The 16,681-nt window shown below is 35.0% G+C and overlaps 1 long non-coding RNA gene across 1 annotated transcript; it reads left to right on the top strand.

Moving 5' to 3' along the window:
* The first annotated feature begins 4,914 nt into the window (after nt 1–4,914).
* LOC135751900 (uncharacterized) lies at nt 4,915–6,198 on the top strand. Its single transcript, XR_010533055.2, has 3 exons — nt 4,915–5,073; nt 5,221–5,332; nt 5,473–6,198. It is a non-coding gene; the product is annotated as an uncharacterized lncRNA (long non-coding RNA).
* The last annotated feature ends 10,483 nt before the right edge of the window (nt 6,199–16,681 follow it).

Below are 16,681 nucleotides of genomic sequence, written 5' to 3'. Positions count from 1 at the left end.
CACACACACACACACACACACACACACACACACACAAAGAACAAGCACAGGAGATTCTGTTCTTCAAGGTTGAGCTGCCATGCCCCCATTAGGTTATTCTGTATGCAACCTTCATTTCATTGGTTACAGTTTTTGCTTATTGCTTACACACTAAATCCGAATGCTTAGACCAAAGCCTCAATACATAAACTTCTTGTAGCATATGCTTAAACACAGTGTAACCATAGCTTAAACACATTGTCAACTTTGCACTTTGTTTGCAATTCTGTAGCACACTTATTGCGAAACACTCCACACGTTTTCTTACATTAGACACATTTTTCAAAAACGAAATCACCTATTATCATTGGGAAAACACTCTGTTCAAAATCCAAAAGTCATCTGGCAATTATAGGCACTTACATACACACCTGAATACACTTGTACAGAAAACAGAACACCAATCGGTCTGAGTCTTAGCACTACAAATAGGCCTCAGGTAAGACATTCTGAGAACTTTGCAAGCATGGAGGCAATGCGAGTAAGAGTAAGAGGAGGACAAAGAGAGAGAGGAGTTGGACGTGGATGTGAACATGGAAGAGGACAAAGACGAGGACCAGTGCGGAGACGTGTATCGGATGACATCATGGCCTATCTATGAGGGAGGCTGGGCAAAGAGTCCACCCTAACCTCAGTCGCTACACAGTAGCGTCAATACTAAGAACATTCCGACTGGAGAACAGGTATATCTTCAAGTTTCTACTCCTGTACCTACTGTATGTGTCACATGATTCTGTATCATATTACAGTATTACTGTACAGTACTATTCAAAAATGAATGTAAAGGAGTATCATTGTAATGTTACAATGAGGTGGGATCCATCCAAGGGTGGATTAGGCACACAAGACGATATTTTCCCCGATGCCTAGCCCGCGAGGACATCGCCTGTGATGTCGACGAGGTCTTGTGCCCAGATACGAACAGAGGGAGGGATCCATAAGACCCCCCAGGCCCCCACCACACACATACATGCGCACACAAACACAAAACAAGTGTGTTTTTCTCCACAATAGCAGTTTATCCAGTATTTGTTTTGTTTTTTATTTTTGTTTTGTGGCTAAATGTGATGACTTGTGGTTCTATTTTTCTTTATTCCTTTAAGAATGTTTTTTTTGGGGTAAAAACTCTTGTTTGATTACTGAATAAATTTAAACAAATAAATATATCTTTAAATAAATCTACTTTTGAGTTTTACTAAAGACTGAGTCTAAGAAAATTACGATAAAAATAAAACCACAAAGACTGCAGTGTTATATATAAAGCGGATTAGTGTGTTGCTGGTGATATGAAAGAGTAATTCAAATGGTGCTTGTGTGTATGGTTTTGTTACAAGAATTTCATTTTTAGAAAGGAGTGCTAAGTTTTGATTGCAGTGTTTCATTTTGGCATGGATGTGAGTTGTTAATCTCCAAGTGCTATGTCTGTGTGGCTTGTGTGTAGAATTATGACATAATGAGCCAAATTTTGCAAAAAGTGTGTAAGCAATAGGCAAAAACTGTAATACACATTTATCAAAGACAACATCTTATATTTATTACATCAATTATTCAATGATTAATACTGATTAGTAAGAAATACATTGCATATTTTATCCTGTGAATATTAAAGCATTGGTTAATAACATGGTTGCCTGTTTGCTTTTCCCCCTCAGGTCTCTTTTATCTTGATCATTTCCAGGCGTAAATTCCTAGCTAATCCTCCTTGCAGCTTTTTACACACACACAAAAGCTGGTAACTTTCCACTCTCAAACACAAACACCTCATTTTTACATAATAGCTCAGTGCATATATGAAACACACAATGTTTATAGAATAAAATGATTAATTAAAGAAATATAAAATGGAACAAAATTAATTTCCACAATTATTTTCCCTCTCTTGACCTCTGAAAGAGGTCACACATTCTCTTCGTCCTCCTCATCCAGGTTCTGTAGGCCTAATAGGGGCATGCTATATGGGGGAGGACTATTCTCTTTTTTTCTCTATTGCAGACACTATCAGTCTGTTACACAGGGATCTAAGACAGGGAATACAACAACATCCACAGGTCACCAGGATGGCCACAAATACACCAATGGACACTACTATAGAGGTTACTATTGCCCTCCACAGTCTATCATATTGCATAAATCAAAGGTGTATGATCTCTTTGAATTTTTATGTAATTTAATTCAATTCCCCCATATCTCTTTAAACACTGATCTTGCGATGTTGTTTTGGACCTTTTGTCACTTTTCAGATTACCTCCATTGTTTATGCCAAATATTATGGTGATTATAATTGCAGTTATAACTCCTAGGGCCCACAGAACCTTCCAATTTCCATATAGCTTCATCTCTGTGGAAAAATACACTTATGCCTATTGGCTAATACTCAAATAACAATCGTAAATTCAAAAAGGAAAAGAAAAATTAAATATGAAATTAATACTGTAGAATTGTATAAGAAACTTAAGAAATTCAAAGGTCAAAATTCAAAGGTCAATATGGTATGTAGTTACCCAGGTTATAATGAATATATGGTAATTGTGATATTCAGGTCTCTAAACACTTCTGTCAGGATTTCCAGCACTTTGTGGAAATCCAATTTATCCAGGCCACACCCCAGCCGGGGAGTGGATACACTTGTTATGTTTTCTTTCTCACACCACTCTCTCATACATCTGAGGCTGTGGGTAAATTGTTTTGTTATTAAATGAAAAATCAATCTGCCGTCGTCCTCATGGGTAACTGCACATTCACCTGTGTGTTTGTTCTGTCTTACAACCTTTTGTGTACCGTACTTCGCTTTGAATTGTACGGCTATACCTGCTCCGTAGGCACAATCTGTGCTCACACAGTGTGCTAGGGGTTCTGTTACTGGGCTGGAAAAAATGTCACCTTTTTATGCAAAATTTTACAGAGTGTTTGTTGACTTTGTTGTTGGTGTTGTGTGAGTGTTACCACTGATGTGTTACCACTGATGTTTCACTTCCTGTTTGTTCTCTCTGTATTCCAGCTGATTCACTTTCACTTTCAACACTCTCCCTCTCTTGGACCTGAGTCCTCAGGTCCACACCTTTGTCTGTTAGAAACCCAATCATCATTTGTAACAGCTGGGTCATTCTCACAATTTCGTTGTGTGGTAGCCTGGCAGGAAAAATGTTTAATCAGAGCAGTTAGTTTGTAGAAATAAACATCATTAGTTAGTGGCAGGATTGGATCCTACACCAAGGCGTTCCGTGGGCCTGGAAACTGTCGACCTGTAAGCAATTCAAAGGGTGTGAAACCAGAAATCCTGTTAACAGAAGAGCGAATAGACATTAATGCAATTGGCAATGCATCAAGCCATGTTATTTTTGTCTGTGCACAGATTTTGTCAAGTCAAGTTTTGATGTCAAGGTCAGGTTTAGTATTTCAGCTTTGCTCTGGCATTGGGGTGACAAGCAGCCCCGAAACTATATGTCAATTCCAGTGCGTGTTTGTCAGTTTGTCAGATCTAACTTTGTCTTCGGAAACCATGGTTCGGGATATAAGTGGTTTATTAGGCAGTTGACAACAGCCACTGCATTAGGTACCTTCACAGCCTGTAGCATGTCTCAGGCTTCGCTAGCATTTGTTATAGGCCGGCCTTTCCTGGTTTCAAACCCACCTATCTGCCATATGGCAGTTCCATATATACTGCACCAATCACATATGCAGAGTCACTATAAATAATCACCCTCTCTTGACCAGCGTAGTGCAAGGCTTTAATCACAGCTATCATTTCTGCTCTCTGTGCTGACTGTTCCCTTGTGAAAAATAAGCGTACTTAAGTGTATTGAAAGCATACTTTTTGTGTGCTTAAAATAATAAAAGTATACTTTTTGAGAAGTGCACTTGCTGATAATATAATATAATATAAATTAAAGACCACTTAAGCGTACTTAAATGGAATACACTTTAATGACACTATTTATTAACACACTTAAGTGCACTTTTTACAACTGCACTTTGTAAGAATATGTATTTAATTTTAACTTATATTAAGTACACTTTCATCATAATATTTATTAACACACTTAAGTGCACTTTTAAAAATGCACTTTTAAAAAATGTCTAATTAAGCTTAACTTAAAGAAAGTACACTTTCATCATAATATTTATAAACACACTTAAGTGCACTTTTAAAAATGCACTTTGTAATAATATCTAATTAATTTGAACTTATAGTAAGTACACTTTCATTATAATATTTATAAACACACTTAAGTGCACTTTTAAAAAATGCACTTTGTTATAATATCTAATTAATTTGAACTTATAGTAAGTACACTTTCATCATAAAATTTCACTAACACACTTAAGGACACTTTTTAAAAATGCACTTTGTAATAATATCTAATTAATTTTAAATTATAGTAAGTACACTTTCATCATAATATTTATAAACACACTTAAGTGCACTTTTAAAAATGCACTTTGTATTAATGTCTAATTAAGCTTAACTTAAAGAAAGCACACTTTCAACATAATATTTATAAACACACTTAAGTGCACTTTTAAAAATGCACTTTTTAATACTGTCTAATTAAGCTTAACTTATAGTAAGTACACTTTCATCACAATATTTCTTAACATACTTAATTACACTTTTTAAAAATGCACTTTGTCTAATTTAGTTTTACTTAAATGTAACCCTGGTTAAATAATTAAATATTATTATTTTAAAAGTGTGCTTAAATATAATAGAGACTATTCATACATCTACATTTATTTTATAAATGAGGAAATACATGTGAATAGTTCAATCTGAATTATAAATCTGAAATGAGTAAACCAATCGGAGTGTTTAATTGTAAGCTCCGCCCCTTTTTTGCTTCCGGATCGCGTCTCAGTTCATAGAAGAGGTGCAGAGCGACAGAGGCACTCGATCTAACGCGAGAGTGTTTAATTTGATTAAATATGACTCCTAAGTTTATATTAACTGAAGAAATCAGAATTTAACTTGCATATATTCAATGATACAGCGTGATTGTGTGGATTGAGCACTTTTTGAGCTTTCATTTTGACCTGGTGAGTTTGTAATAATTACCAATGTTATAATTAGCCATAAAAACGAATGTCAACACTTTAAATGTCATATCATTTTATTTGTTTAATCCATACGAGACAAAATAGTGTTATATTGTGATGTTATATGGGTTGGATTGTTCATTGCAGTGTGATTATGTAAAACCACATGGTGCGTTGTGTTCACTGCTGTTCGCTGACGCCATTTTGGTTGCACGTGCCTGTGAAAGACAAAAAGAGAGAGAAACACGTGAATGGACAGGTATTTATATAAATTGTCATTTATTATGATGATGGCACTTATGTATGTATTTTATTTGTTTCCTGTATTATGTACAATTGTTAATCGTTATTGATACACAATATTGAATGTTTTTTCCTTTCGTATGAACATTCCTTGAGCTGGATTTTCCTAATTGATGGGGAGCCTCCCATTTCGACCTGATTGGATCACGAATCTAGAGGAAAGGACAATTTTCTATTTTAAATATTTTTCTTCAGACAAGTAAGAGGATACATTTCAGAAACTGTTTCCTTATTTTGTTTGTTTACTTTATTGAACTGAAACATTTCAGAAGCACAATTCTGATAATTTAAGACTGATCAATACTCCAATTGATAAGAACTTTGAACTTGAATACTGATTTCAGTGTGTTACATATATAATTTGTACCATCTTTGTACATTGATTGTGACTGTGATTTCTGTAAATGAGAAGTAATTTAGAGGGTGCACCCATAGTATATATAGTTAATTGTATTTGCATTGTTGTTTACTATTTTTGTGATTAAGGAAAGAAAAAGAAAGGTTTCTCAATACTCAAAGTAAAATAATTTATTAATCAACTTACCTTCTGTCTTTGCTTGTTGCTCACTATCACTGCTACCTCCTCCTTCGTACGATGCACCCTTCTGATCTTATTATTATGCCTGGTCCATAAGTAAGTGAGTTAATACCCGCTACATAAAGAAAGTACACTTTCATGGCAATATTTCTAAACACATTTAATAAAAGATCATTAGACTGATGTGACCTACCAAAGACTTGTTAATTTAAAGTTCATGCAGTTCTTTTTTAGTTGTCTGTTAAAATGTTAAAAAATAATAACTTTGAGTTTATTTTTTTCTAAGGGATGTAATTATTCAATATTGATAGTTGCTTGTTTGATTCCAATTTAACAATATTAAAATGAGTTTTTTTGTTTGGACATAACAAAAACAAAAAAAACAAAACAAAAAATCTGATTCATAATTTGACTACCAAACTGTTTTATTGTCAGTGTAAGCATTGTGGTTTTTGTTTGTTTGCAATGCATTAAACTGAAATGAATACCTTTAATTAACTAGATTTGTTTTTCAGTATTTTGAGAAGTACATAACCATATTTCACATACAATAGAAGTAGTTAAAGTACATACTGTCGAAAGATGCCATTAAATCACTTCACTGCACTGAAATCACAGTTCAACTGATTGCATTTAATTTTATATATTGGAATTTATTTGGCAAACTTGTATTTGAAACATTACATTTAATGTGTAATTAAATGTACTGTTAATATACATTAACTTATTTTTAATTTCACATTAATTGCTTGACAGTAGATTGAACAGTGCAATTTAAGTATATTGTAAAAACGCTAGAAGCAATTATGAAAGTAGATATAAAGTTGTAATAAAGTACCAATTAAGTTGTTCCAAAAAATCACTCTTAATGGCAACTTATTACACTTTATTTCAACTTAATATATGATATATGTTAAATTAATTACACTTAATGTGCATTCAGTGCGCCGAAAGATTGCATTTAATTCACACTTAAGAGTATTGTTAACAGACATTAAATTGCATTTTAAATCACATTAATTTCATGTCATTATATTGTGTAGTGCACTTTAAGTATATTTTAAAAACACTAGAAGCAATTATGAAAGTAGATATAAAGTTGTAATAAATTACCAATTAAGTTGTTCCAAAAAATCACTCTTAATGGCAACTTATTACACTTTATTTCAACTTAATATATGATATATGTTAAATTAATTACACTTAATGTGCATTCAGTGCGCCGAAAAGATTGCATTTAATTCACACTTAAGAGTATTGTTAACAGACATTAAATTGCATTTTAAATCACATTAATTTCATGTCATTATATTGTGTAGTGCACTTTAAGTATATTTTAAAAACACTAGAAGCAATTATGAAAGTAGATATAAAGTTGTAATAAAGTACCAATTAAGTTGTTCCAAAAAATCACTCTTAATGGCAACTTATTACACTTTATTTCAACTTAATATATGATATATGTTAAATTAATTACACTTAATGTGCATTCAGTGCGCCGAAAAGATTGCATTTAATTCACACTTAAGTGTATATACTTAAAGTGTATTATTTATGTAATAAGTACACTTTATAAAAGTACACTTAAGCACACTTTTTTTTCACAAGGGTTTACCCTCCAATTTGCCACTTACTCTTGTAACAAAATCATTTTCAACCTGTTCAACAACTGCAAAACCTGCCATCAATGTGCCATCTGCTGCTCTGAAACAACAACCATCTGTAAACATTCAGATTACTGGTGGGGGAGTTGTCAGTGGTACCGCGAACAAACCATCTCTCAATTTGTTTGCTTTTTCAGTCAATGGTATGCAATCATGTGGCTCACCCTCAGTGATTAGATCTGCCATGTGAACACCTTCATGCACATATATGATGTCTGGGCTGGCAATTTCCTTAAATACAAAGTTTGTTACAATAATCAGTTATTTTTCTATTCTCACAGCTTTTCTTGTTTACCTTTTATAGTGTTCTATGGTGTTCTTTTTTTTTCAATTTATTTCTTTTATCTATTTAATTTCCTTTCTGCCATAGCTGTTTTATGCCATTTATATTTGCTTTTTAGCTTAGTACCATCAGTGGAGTTCTGACTTCCTCTGTAGATACCAAATTCAATCATGCATTTCTTCCTGTCAGATTAATAGGAGTCTGATTTGATTTTAGAACAGGTAGTCACACCTAACAACAAAGTTCTTGATCAGCCTTTAAATTTGTCTAGCTGATTTTCTCATAAAGATTGTCTGTGTCCCTACATTATCAAGGTCTTTACTAAACATTGAACGGCTGTTTACTCTTTCCCCCTTTTCACTCAACTGCTTGTATGAAGATGGAAAGTTCAGTGTCCAGTTTTTCTCTTGTCTCCAAGAAAATTATTGTCTTTGTGAGTCTCCTTTTGGACTCCACTCAGTCTTTTTTTGTAATCCTCTTTGAACATTGTGCAGTGCCCCCTTCACTGCTCCATATAGTCCCATTCATATAGGATGTGTCCACAGTTTAGTTTATGAGTTCTCCTCTCTTTGCTGCTCCAACACTTTGATGTCACACACAGTTTTTCATTGTCTGTTTCTTGCCAGCTTTTATTCACTTTCTTGAATGTCAAAGGATCAGAGCTTTCAGCCTTTCAAGGTTTAACTTAACCCATTGCAAAATATTGCCTTTCAATTTAAAATAAAATTCATCTTGTGACCACCTTCCATCATCAGATGAAGACTCCTCTTCATTTTGTTAAATCTTTTTTTCCTTTATATAATCTATCTGTGTCATTCACCTTTTAACAATTTTCTGTCCTCTTTTAATTGTTCATCTTTATTTCCACATTTAATAACTTGGTCTCTACTCTTTTCTCTAATTTGTCGTTTTTCTTTCAAAGCTTCGCCTCTGTCTTTCTGCTAGATTTTGCTTAATCCCATTTATGGTTTTAACAGACTCATTATATCACAGACACACTACATTTTCACACAAATAAAATCTACATCTACATTCAATTCACCGCTATTGATTTGAAAAACAGGCTGTTGCATTGGGGCTTTGGCTTTCTCATAAGGAGGAGGTGTGGGCAAGGAGGGGTAGATCGATTTCACTGGGGGTGGAGCTGGAGGAGGAGCCGTAGGTGTCACACTTGAGTCTGGCCGACTGTTTCCTTGTTCAACTTCCTTTTGCTTTGCAGCTGCACCACTGTCAACTTCCCCTTTTTTATTTGATTTAATAGACTGCATGGCAGCAGCAACCAGAGCTAATCTCGTCCAAATTCTCAACTCTTTCTCTAAGCTTGTCACATTTGGCCCTTTACCAAACCACTTTTTCCTTCTGCTTTTACAATCTTAATTTTGTTTACCAGTCTATGTTCCATGGCAAAAAGAATAGGCGTGAGAGGAACTCTCTTTTTCTCCTCTGCCTCCCAACAGTTTTCTTCTCTCAAATGTTCCACCCTAATGCAACCTCTTTTTGTCTTTTCTTAACATCTTTAAGATCAGTTTGGGCCACCATTAATTTAACTATTTTTTGCCATTGCACATACACTGGTGGACACCCATATTCATCACACTCTTTCTGAAATTCAGCCATTCTTTATACAACTGTAAATACAATTCCTCTATTTATACAATGTTAAAATTAAATATACCCAAATACAACTGCAGAATCAAGTACACAATGGAATTTCCTGGGCCTTTAACCTAAAGGTTTCCACACCCTTAATTTAATACTGTACTCAATTAGATGATTCCTAGGCCTTTCACCTAAAGGTTTCTCAACCCTTAAATTTAATACTGTACTCAATTAGATTATTCCTAGGCCTTTCACCTAAAGGTTAGTAACATGGTTGCCTGTTTACTTTTCCCCCTCAGGCCTCGCTCTTATCTTGATCAATGCCAGGCGTAAATTCCTAGCTAATCCACCTTGCAGCTTTTTACACACACACACACACACAAAAGCTGGTAACACACAATGTTTATAGAATAAAATGATTAATTAAAGAAATCAATCAATTTCCACAGTCCTTATTTGGACATCTTTGTAACTTTAACACTTTTGGCAATCAGCATGAAATGTAGGCAGTAAATATGTAAAACATAATTATTCAACAACACAACAATACTCCATTGTTCATGAATTGGTTAAATGCATTCATTAGTTAAACATACAAATTTTCACTTTCTTTAAATATAACATAATTATAAAGCAAACAACTTGTTTATTGGAACCATCTGTTCTGTGTGTTTTGCCTTCAGGGCTTTGTTATCAGCATTTGCTGATTTCTCCCCCAACCGAAACCACAGTCTCTCAACTTTACACACAGACAGCTTTCTTGTACTCAGCACAGGAACCATTGTTGTAATAATACACATGAATTAAGATTATAAACAGCACGATTAGTAAAACAAAATCAAATCCCACACATACCATTTAAAATAGTTGTAAATTATTTATTGTAAACAAACAATAAAGTAATACTGCTTAATAAAAATAACTAAATTAATTAAAGGGTCATATGATGCAATTTCTTGTTTTTTCTTTGTAGTGTTGAAAGTTGTTTTGGCATAATGAAGTTGAAATTCTTTTTAAAAGTGAAGGCTCCTACATACCTTCATAAAACACCTCATTCCAAAAACACTCCCACATATGACCCTTGTAAAAATGAGTTATTGCATGTACAATGTAGAAACATTGTATATTATGTCATAGATGTGAAATAAGATGTCAAAAAATATAAACAAAAGGAAAAAAAATAAAGTATTAAAACACATAAATAACATTAAAATAAGACTGCATGAATAAATGAGTTAGAACTTATCTAAATTCCCTAATCAAAGTACATTTCAACAACAACTGGATTTATGGGTTGGTTGACACAGTTTTAAAAGTTGTTTTTAGTTTACAAACAATTTTGTTCAGTTGGTTAATTTATCTATTTTAATCAAAGATATTTTAAGAGCTAATTATTTTAATCTATGTTACATTGTAGAAGTTTAAATGACTATAACAATAGTTACTAGTTAACATTATAATTACTTATTAATCAACCTAAAACACATAATTCACCCCTTTATCAACCAACCCCTGTACCAGCTAACCGTCTCCCTACACTGCCCCAGGGAGCCGCCAATAGTTTGTGTTCTCCCTTAGCCCCTATTTAATAAGTGGCGGAACATTTCTAAAAATCACTGCAAAATGTTTTAACTTATGAAAACTATAGTTTTTTGGACAAATCAATAGTTATATCTCACATAAACATGGTCTATATATCTTTGTGGCTGGATTTATTGAATTCATGTTCTGAATAATAAACATATATTAAATCCCGAAATATTTAAATATTTTTGGAGATTATTTTAATATAATTACGATTTAAAATTTAATTGTTTTAACAGCAGTTATATTATATAATTTAGGCCTATAGAAAAATGCAATAGTCAAATTGACATATAGGACAACCAAGTTGCCTATAAAGTGTCTATGTATTTTTACATTAATGTAACAAGTATTGCCTGATGATAACTGTAATATGTTTGTACAATTTCAAAAGTTACACCTTTCATATCTTTTGTATACACATGATCAATTAGTGTACCTTTTTCTGTTGTTGAATTTTGTACCTGTTGAGTGTATCCATGTTGTCCCATTACCTTCAAAATTGTGGAAGAAGTAAAGATGTCCTCATTAAAGTCTCCCATGATTATCTTTTGTCCTGGATGCTTTTCCATCTCATTAAAAACATGTAATAGTTGCTGTTGAAATAAATCAGTTTTATATGAATTAGGCCTATACAAAAGTACAGCAGTCAAATTGACACATGGAAGCACAAAGTACAAACACTCTAAGTTGCAACACTCAGGTACAAAGATATTGCACTCAATGTTTTCAGAAAAATAAACTCCAACTCCACCTCCTCTCTGATGTTTTAATTCAGTAAAAAGTGCAGTGCTGTCATCATAACATTTAGCCCTTGGGTTGTTTTTGAACACAAATCCTGGTATCTGTGGTTCTTGGTCATAAACATTTAGCCATGTTTCTGTCAAACAAATACAGTCAGCATTCATCAAAACTGTATGTGATGTAACATCCGGTAAGTGAGCTTTCAGACTTTGTACATTAAGCAGTGCTATTCTAAATGTACCAAGTGATTTACTGAAAGTGTACTTTTCTAAAGTTAATTTTGGCATATCTTTTAATGCAAACTCAATTTTGTTATTACAAAATATGACAGAATCTTTAAAGTCCTCAATAATCAGTCCATCAAGAGATCTCACACGGCTCAATGCAACATATGCCTGTCCAGCTGTAAAGATTTTATTAAGTGATACAACAGCTTTATCTACTGTAAGTCCTTGCACTTTGTGAACTGTACATGCCCACGCCAATCTGAGTGGAAACTGCCTTCTTATTCCACCATCATTTGTTACTTGATCTTCTTGTACATTAATTACAGTAGAATTCTGAGAAAATGTCTGACTTGTTCTGTGTCTCTGAATTTTTCCAACAATTGGATTATCAAACTCCACATGAATAGCTGATGGTAAATCCTCATTATCTTCACCTTTTTTCTGACTTTCACTTATATGGACAACTGTACCAAAAGCTCCATTAACAAGACCATCAGCAACATCAATATTTTTCTTTAACATAACCCTTGCTCCAACACCCAAGGAAATACATTTAGACAAACATGAGTTGAAAACTTTAGTGTGGTATCCAACTTTACGTTCCATTCTTCCAGTTTTTGAATTTCTGATATAATCCTGAGCATTTATACTAAATGCATCTGGGCAACATTCATGTAGTCTTTCAATGTTGTATTTATCAACCTCAGCATTTGTAGCAAATATGTGAAGATCATTACATTTCTCCCCTGTTTCACATTTTTTCAGTGAAGCAATGTCAGTAGCTGTAAGAGATTCATCCTTTTTACGTACTCGCAGACGATTTAACATCTCAGCAAAAGCTGAATCTTTTTGTCTAACAACTTTGGTTAACTGAGCAAGTTCAAAGTTGTTTTCCCATAAGTTTACTCCTTTTGCATCAGAATAAAGAGCAGTACCCTTTACAGGCGGTAACTGATAGAAATCACCCACAGCAATAATGCTGACTTTTCCAAATAGAGAGGTCAAGCCCCGAAGGGGCGTAGAACCCTATTGTTATTGTTAGTTTTCTTCTTATTATTATTATTATTATTAGGGGTCAAGCCCCGAGGGGGCGTAGAACCCTATTGTTATAGTTAGTTTTCTTATTAGGGGTCAAGCCACGAAGTGGCGTAGACACCTATTGTTATTGTTAGTTTTCTTATTATTATTCATCCTAGTTCTTCCGCCATTGAAGTCAATGGCAGCCCATAGAACCGTACGTAGGAAAGTTATGTAATTTGGCACACATGTAGAGGACAGTCTTAGAAGTTACTATAGCAACATTGGTGTGTCTAACTCAAACCCTCTAGCGCCACCAACAGTCCAAAAATCCACTTATGTTCATGCTCATAACTTCTGACCCGTGAGTCCTAGACAATAAATTCTTGTTTCCTCTGAATCCTTGGCTCATGATGATTCAATTGCACACATTGATGTCATTTGTGTCATGCACATCTTTCCGCCATTTTGAATTTTCCGTAAAACCTACTTTTTCGAACTCCTCCTAGAGCGTTTGTCCGATTTGCATGTCATTTGGTATGTAGCATCTAGAGACACCCCAGACAAAAAGTTATCAAAAGCTTTTTGATAGACCAATGCGTTCTCGTATACAGTGACAACATATAAGGCGGCGAGCACGCCAAAACGGACGTGAGGCCGTATCTTCGCAAAACTTTTGTGTATCGACACGAAACTTGGTATATGTCATTACAGTCATGACCTGAGGGTGCCTGCAACGTTTCGTCTCAGCGCCACCTAGTGGTCACGAGATTCGAAAAATGCTTATTTTTGCTTATAACTACTTCAAACTTGAGTCTAAAATCATGAAGGTGGTTTTGTTAGATTCCTTGAGGCATGCCGAGTCAAACGATAACAAACGGTTTTCGGTCGGCCATTTTGGGTGTCGGCCATTTTGAATTTTCTCATTAAGTTCAGTATTTCACAAACAAAATGGCGTATCGCTACGAAATTTGGCATGGTTCATCAGTGACATGTTCTGAGCGCACCTATAAATCTATAGGACGGCGCCACCTAGTGGTCAGGATATGTAAAAATTTTTTTTGAAATCTTTATATCATTTGATTAAATTGCCACTATGACATAAGACTTCAATCTATTGATTTCTTGGCTCATGCTGAGTCCGACTGTACCAAATATGTCTGAGTCAAACCTACTTCCTGTCGGCCATTTTGAATTATATTGAACACCTACTTTTTCGAACTCCTCCTAGAGCGCTCGTGTGATTGGCTTGATTTTTGGTATGGATAAACTAGAGACACTCTAGACAAAAAGTTATCAAAAGATTTTCGGTAGACCTATCCGTTGTCGTATAACGCATCAAAGAATGCGAGGGCGAGCACGCCAAAATGTGTTTGAGCCTGTATCTTCGCAAAACTTTTGTGTATTAATATGATACTTGGTATATGTCATAACAGTGATGACCTGAGGGTGCATGCACCATTTCGTCACACTGCCCCCTACTGGTCACGAGATATAAAAAATGTCTATTTTCGCTTATAACTACTGCAAATTTGAATGTAAAATTATGAGACTGGTCTTGTTAGATTTCATGAGGCATGCCGAGTCAAACGATACCAAATGGTTTTTGGTCGGCCATTTTGTGTGTCGGCCATTTTGAATTTTTCTTTAAGTTCAAGTATTTCAGAAACGCAATTGCGTATTGTTATGAAACTTGGTGTGGTTCTTCAGCAACATGTTCTGGGAGAACTTGTAAACTTTTAGGTGCCCCCTAGTGGTCAAGAGATTTGAAGCTATATCTCTGCATCTCTTTATCGTATTTACACCAAATTTGGTGGGTGTCATCACAATCAAGACCTGAGTCACAATTTATTTTTTGGTCAGTGCCCCCTAGTGGTCAAGTCATTTAAGGCTATATCTCTGCATCTCTTTATTGTATTCACACCAAATTTGGTGGGTGTCATCACAATCAAGACCTGAGTCACAATTTATTTTTTGGTCAGTGCCCCCTAGTGGGCAAGTCATTTAAGGCTATATCTCCGTATCGCTTTATTGTATTTACACTAAATTTGGTATGTGTCATCACAGTCATGACCTGAGGCACCATCTATTCTTTCGGCACAGTGCCACCTAGTGGTCTCAAGATACGAATAAATTGCTTTTTTTCATAAAACTAATGCAAACTTAGATGTTAAATCATGGCAGTCATCACGTATGAATCATTTTTTGCCATGTTTGGCTTGACCCCGGTATCGCTGCTTGCAGCTATATTTAGGGGTCAAGCCCCGAAGGGGCGAAGACCCCTATTGTATCCGTTAGTTTTCTTTTTATTATAATAATTATTATTATTATTAGTTATTCTTCTTCCGCCATTGCGGTCTATGGCAGCCCATAGAACCGTACGTGGGAAAGTTATGAAATTTGGCACACTGATAAAGGACACTCCAATGTGTCCCCACAGCAAATTTGGAGTCTCTATGTCAAACCCGCTAGCGCCACCAACAGTCCAAAGTTGCACTTACGTTTTTGCTTATAACTTCTGATCCGTAAGTCCTAGAAACGAAATTTTTGTTTCCTCTGATTCCTTGGCTCAAGACGATTCGATTAGACCCTATGACGTTATTTTCCGTCATGAAAATTTTCCCGCCATTTTGAATTATTTGAAAAACCTACTTTTTCGAACTCGTCCTAGAGCTTTTGTCCGATTGCCACGAAAATTGGTATGTATCATCTTGAGACACTCATGGCAAAAAGTTATCAAAAGAATTTCGATACAGCAATCCGTTGTCAAATACCACCTTAACGAATTTTACGTAGAGCGCAAAAAAACAGATTTTAGGCTTTATCTTCGTCAAACTTAGGCCTATTGACACGACACTTGGTACTTGAGATGCCAGTCAGGAACTGAGGGGGCATGCACAGTTTCGTCGCAGCGCCACCTACTGGCCAGACGAATGTTTTATACGCCTATAACTTTGGCTGTGATAAACGTATTTTGACGGGACTTGATTTTTAGGAGTCCTGGGTAGTCGCCGAGTCCAACGATACCAAACATGCCAGATTTCGCCTTACGGTTAGCCCTGCGCAGCAAAACAGCACTTAAAAAACAAGCGCGAATATCTTCGCGAGCGTTATTCTGATCGACTCGAAAACACCATAGGAAGAATATTGCATTACCTTCTGAACAAAAAGTTCTATTGGCGTTATATTAAAATTTTCATCAGAAATGGCCGAAAATTGCAAAAAACGAGAAATTACCTTTGAATTTTGTGTTTTTTACACATAAATGGTTATAACTTCGCATCGAAAAGAGATTTTTTCACCAGATTTGATACGCTGATGTACGAGCAGAGTCTGAGGTCACACAAAAACATTGGAATGCCTTCACCACTAGTTGGCCTTATAATTGGACAAAACCTTTCATATCAAGCAAGCCCTATGGTCATACAACTATTTCTTTGCTGAACTAAAGTGTATAGTCAGAAAACTAGCTAAATGTAACGCAGTCATGCCCTGAGGTTGCATGCACAATTTTGTCATAGCGCCACCTAGTGGCTTGGAGATAGAAAATAGCAATTTTTGCCTAAAACTACTGCAACAACACATCTAAAATCATAAGTCATCATGGATTCTTCATTTCATGGCTTGGACTATTATCGCTGGTGGATGT

The sequence above is a fragment of the Paramisgurnus dabryanus genome, chromosome 7 (genome assembly GCF_030506205.2).
Source record: "Paramisgurnus dabryanus chromosome 7, PD_genome_1.1, whole genome shotgun sequence".
NCBI classification, from domain to species: Eukaryota; Metazoa; Chordata; class Actinopteri; order Cypriniformes; family Cobitidae; genus Paramisgurnus; species Paramisgurnus dabryanus.
Note: the sequence above shows the minus strand (reverse complement) of the source record. Positions and strands in the feature narration are given on the sequence as shown.